Below are 6,000 nucleotides of genomic sequence, written 5' to 3' on the forward strand. Positions count from 1 at the left end.
TTTCCTTTTTGTTTTGTATTTAAATCTGACAGTGAGTTGATTAACGCTGATCTCAGCATTTAATTGAAAATAAACCATTCGAAAAAGTATATTCTGCTCTGATTAAAACTAAAAGAAAGGCATTGGGTCCTTGAGCTTCAGTTACAAAATCAGTTGAATAACTGCAGTCACTCTTGTACAATTAAGTTAGTGTCATTCTTCTCACTGATTTTAGGTCTATACACAGTAATGAAGGAAACAATTTGCATTGTTTTAAGCTTCACCACCCATTTCCTCCTAACATCTTAACTCAATTCCTTCTGTGCCTCTATCAGTACGAAAACCTATAACCCCAAATTATGACTTCACTTTTAAATTCACATCTTTTTTCAGCTATCCTTTGCTTAACCATTCTGATGTCCATCTTCAGGGACACTTTGACCCACGTACAACATTTACTATTTACTCTAATGGTTGATCCTCCTGACATAGCCCATCACTACTTCAGTTGAGAATCTAAAGGGTGCATTTATGAACCAGTGGAGAACACACACAATGGATTGTTTAGCCGCCTCATATTGATTTAGCATCTGTTGCTCTGCCGAAAATGTTACCTGCTCAAAGATTAATGTCATCCATTCAATTGTTTCTGTTGATTTTCTTCTTGCCCGTCAGCCATCTTTCGCTCTTGACTTTATCTTGAACCTTGTTTCTGCCTCCAGAGCTCTTGAACATGTTTTCCTGAATCCAAAACCATGTTGTTGTAAAAACGAAGTTCTCATTAGATTTTCATTCCTCTGATATTTAATGCTTCTAATCAAAACCTCAAATTACTTACTTTGACTGAAGGTTCATTATTCTACCTGATCTACCCTGCCTTCTATAAACTTTGTTGTCAGTCACCGCATCCTATTGCTGTGGTGATGGTTCCACTTTTTAATTATCTAATCTTTGTCAGAATATTTGCCCAAAGGTTTCTTTTTCAGTCCCTGCACAATCAATCACTTCCAGAAGCCCCCTTGATTCTGTCTTTGGTTTGTTCTGCTTCAATTGCATGGTGACTTCCTTCAACATGATTTACAGGCAACAGGGTAAGGAAGCTTGTAGTGCAGTGATAATGTCCCTAACTCTGGGCCAGGAGGCTTGGGTTTAGGTTCGGCCTGTCAAATGAGGTCACGACCATATCCATTTTATATTTTGAGGCCCAACTGAATTTCTTTGGATTCAGCTCTTGTCCAATGTTTTCTGGTTCTCTTTCCAATGTTTAACCTTTAACGATTTGCAATTTTATTCAGTGAAGTGTCAGACCAAAATCTTTGACTTTGAACTCTCTACCACAGAATTGGTAGCCTTGATATTGTTTGTTTCTTCCAGACCCGACTATATCAAGATTCCACAGCATAGCCTCCCAATCTCCTCCTCCGCCTGTCAGTGTCAGATCATCAAAAGTTGTGTATCTAAACTGCACAAAATCTGTTATCCATCAACCTTGTCCTTACTGATCATTAATTTCCTATCTCCTATGATTTATTTAAAATTATTCATCGAACTCCATCCCTAAATCTTCACTAATTGAAATTGTTCTTGATATTGAATCTTTGACCTTTCGTTCCTCATTCATTGACTTGCTTTCTGCTACCAAGCCCCAAAGTTCTAAAAGCTGTTCCAATTTTCTCCACCTCTCGATTCTTTTAAGGTCTTAATAAAACTTACTAAAAGGTGGCACTGGGTGAACAAAAAATATCAACATCTGAATTTTGACACTCTAGATACTTTTTCACTTTGGAGGGGTTTGTGTAAATGCACAATTGTTTTGAGTTTTTAATTAATTGGCTGGTTAATTATTCTATCTCAGGGTATTGTGGAGGGAAGGGAGGAGATTGCTGGGGTCTTCACAGAAATCTTTTCATCCCCTTTGTGTACAGGTCTCAGGAGACTGGAGCATAGCTAATATTCATTTGTTTTAAGAAGAGCAACAGGGAAACTAGGCTGGTAAGCCTTACATTAGTGGTGGGGAAATTATTGGCGAAAGTACTTGAGGACTGGATTTACTCACATTTGGAAAAGAATGAACTTGTGGATAGTCAGCATGACTTTGTGGTATTGTCTTATCTCATTCAAGTTTTTTGAGGAATTGATGAAGATGATTGAGGCCATGGATTCAAAGCATTTGACACTCCTCATGGTAGAGGTTTTGAAAGATTAAGTCACCAGGATCCATGGTGAGGTGATAAGTTGGATACAAAATTGGCTTGATCATAGGGTAATTAGAGGGGTGTTTTTCTCACTGAAAGCCAGTGGCTTTCTGCAAGGATCAGTGCTGGGACCTCTTGTTGATAATATACATAATTGATTTGGATGAAAGCATAGATGGTCTGATTTAGTAAATTGGCAAATGTTGGGGAAATTGGTGTAGCTTTTTGGATAGTTACCAAGGTTGTCTAAGGCATGATATTGATCAGTTGGAAAGTTGGGCAAAGAAATGGCAGTTTGAGTTTAATCTCAAGTGTGAGGTGATGCATTTTGGTGGTCAAATGTGAGAGGACATATACAGTAAATGGTAGGACTCTCCGCATTGATATACAGAGATCTTGGGGTGTAAGTCCATAGTACTCAAGGTGGCAATACCAGTGGTTAAGTGGCAAAGAAAGCATACGGAATGCTTACCTTCACTGGTCGGGCATTGAGTATAAAGGTTGGCAAGTTGTTGCAGCTGAATAAAAATTAGTTTGGCCACATTTGGAGTATTGCATGGAGCTCTGGTCACCAAATTGTAGGAAGCACATGGAGGCTTTGAATAAAGTGCAAAAGAGGTTTAACAGGATGTTGATTTTTCACAAAAGCGTCTGTGGCTTGGGCAATGTGAGATGAATCATGAGTCATAGAGATGTACAGCACGGAAACAGATCCTTCAGTCCAACTCATCCATACTGACCAGATATCCTAACCTAATGTAGTCACATTTACCAGTATTTGGCCCATATCCCTCCAAACCCTTCCTATTCATATACCCATCCGGATGCCTATTAAATATAATTGTACGAGCCTCCACCACTTCTCTAGTAGTTCATTCCATATGTGCAACCTTCTGTGTGAAAAAGTTGCCCTCCGGGTCCATTTTATATCTTTCCCCTCTCACACTAAAGTTCTGGACTCCACCCCACCCCCCCCCCCCCCCCCCCCCACAACCTTCTCCCCGGCCTAGGGAAAAGACCTTGTCTATTTATCCTATCCATGCCCCTCATAACCTTATAAATCTCTAAAGTCACACCTCAGCTTCTGAGGGAAAACAGCCCCAGCCAATTTGGTGTCTCCCTGTAGCTCAAACTCTCCAACCCTGGCAACACCTTTGTAAATCTTTTCTGAACCCTTTCAAGTTTCAGGAGACCAGAATTGCGCGCAATATTCCAAAAGTGGCCGAACCAATGTCCTGTACATCCGCAACATTACCTCCCAACTCCTATACTCAATGCTCTCACCAATAAAGGAAACAATACAAGGCATGCATAGTTGGAGTCTTTCCCACGGAGGAGCTGTCAGAAACTGGGAGGTGTAGGCTTGAGCTAAGAGGGGAAAAATTTGAAGGAGTTGTGTGAGGAAAGTGTTTTTGATATAGAGGGTGATAGGTGCCTGGAATGTGCTGTCAGGGAGGTGGTTGAAGCATATACAGCAACAGTTGAGGCATTTGAGCAGACAGGGAATAGAGGGATGTGGACCATGTGCAGCGGATGGGATTGGTTTAGAATGACATTATGGTTGGCATGATGGGCTGAAGTACCCGTTGCTGTGGTGTTCTAAGTTCCATGTTATTCTGCTTGTGTATGTCTGTCATTCTTAGGCTCACTGTTCCAACTTTCTTTAGTTGGCTTCAGCACTGCTTTATTCTAAGTTCATGTAACAAGACATGTATGTAGTAGTATTTGTTTATCACATTTTATAATCATTGCTAGTTATGTAATTAGTAACTGTGCTTCAAAGATAAATTACATGTGAATACCTTTTGGGGCATCCTTGTATGTAATGTGCCATACTACACACAAGCTTTTTTAATTTTTTTTTTGCATTAATTTTTTTTATAGCTACCCTAGGATTTGAATGTACTGCAGAGCTCTTGGCTTGACACCTGTTTCTACATACTAAATGTGTAATGCTAAGGTTATCACTTTTAGCTTACATCAGAATATAGCTTTTAAACTTGTTGTAAAACCCAAATTGTCGTTTTTCTCATCCAGCTGTTTTAAATAATTGCCAAATTTTGTACTTCAGGTTTTCCTTGCCACCATTGTCTTTCTGCTATTGGCTTTATGAATGGCACAGAACGCAGACCATATGCAGCAATAAGTGTGACCTTATTAGCTTGTCTATATTTCCAACCATATGTATTTTGACCTTTTTTATTTTGCATTTGCAAGACACCATTACCCATACTTGCACATACTTGAGTATTACAAATTGTAAGGATTTGATCCAATCTTCTTTGGGCCAGGTGCAACTTAAAATCTCATGGTGATGAAATGATCCCAGAATTTTTACCATACTGTTAATCTGTTCAAGTCTTGAGTAGGTTACCTCTGAGTTATCTCATTTGTTTCAATTTTTTTACTTTTTCAATGCACTGCTCTACACTGTATTGCTTTATTTTCTATTAGGTTTTTTAGGCTTTGCAACAAACCACCTCAGCGCTGAGTTGCACGTTAATGATTAACTTTTTAAATACTCTGCTATGTTCCCAAAAAGCTAATGCATCCTTGGCAAAATTTCTGATGTCGTAGTACCAGCAAAAGTGAGCTTATTACTAACTGCCTACACCAACTTGGGTTTGCTGTTTGTAGAATTCATTGTTTTACCAATGACAGACTAAATTACAAAGCACCATAAAGCTTCACAATGTCCCCACAGTTCAATTTTAAATTTAAAAGCAAATGACCTGCGATTCTGAAATTTCCTGACAGTTTAAAAATGAACCTGAAGATAGTGTTCAGTTTATTTAAAGCTTAGAGCGTGAGGATTATTCTGGAAGGCTACATTTCCGTGAACCTGGTTTGAGCCAGGACTAGGTGCTGTATGTGCTGAAGCAATGCTCACCGCAGATTTGTGGCGAGATCTTCATCTGAGTAGATAATTGCTTTCTGAAATGTTACTTTGTTTCCATTTAGATTAAGAATTTTACTCCTCTTACAAATGAAGAGGATATGGATCTAAAAGATATCTGACCTTTTGAGATGTTGTTAATCTTGTTACAGGCATTTTAAATCAAAACTGGTTTCACCGTTATTAAATATCCTGGCACAAATCTATGGCAACAGTTTAATGATTAGACAATAGTGTTCAGGTAACAAAATGTAGAAATTCTAGGTTTCAATAAAGGGTAACACAAATTTAGCTCTTCAAGTTAAATTCCTCTAAGAATCTGAACAGGGACTTGGATTGAGCTGAATATAATAATCCAGTGCAGAGAACAACCTTAAAATAGGGTGTGTCTTAGATGTTGATTGCCTTGTACAATTTTTATATTTTTAATCTCAAATTTTGTTGACCTCTAGTGGAAAATACTTTTGCTCATACTTTATGCAAAATGAAATGTAATTGAAATTCATTTTGTGTTTATACATTTTGTTTATGTATTGGAAATGTGCTTATTATTAAGTTCAATGTGAGTATCAATTTGTTTGCATTGCTCAGCTAGCTGTTTTCTGTATGGCTTTTGAAATTGTGGACAAACATACCTTGTTCCTATGAATACATGAGTATCAATTTTCATCAAAAAAATGGATTCTGTGACATGCTAATTATATGCAGAGTTCAAATCATGGCTGTGTGGTAGCACACACTTCCTAGTAAATATTATCTGTTCCTAACTTCAGGATCATTGCTGACAGCAAAGTCTTTTACTGCTGGTGTTTTTCTGATGAGGAAATTGAAGTGTAATACTTGTGTATGTAATTATCATTTTGTTACTGTCTTCCTGTGGAAGAGGCTATTTGAGGTGTTGTTCTTCTGAGAAATTCCATTTAGTGAATG

Source organism: Chiloscyllium punctatum, chromosome 6, assembly GCF_047496795.1.
Source record: "Chiloscyllium punctatum isolate Juve2018m chromosome 6, sChiPun1.3, whole genome shotgun sequence".
NCBI classification, from domain to species: domain Eukaryota; kingdom Metazoa; phylum Chordata; class Chondrichthyes; order Orectolobiformes; family Hemiscylliidae; genus Chiloscyllium; species Chiloscyllium punctatum.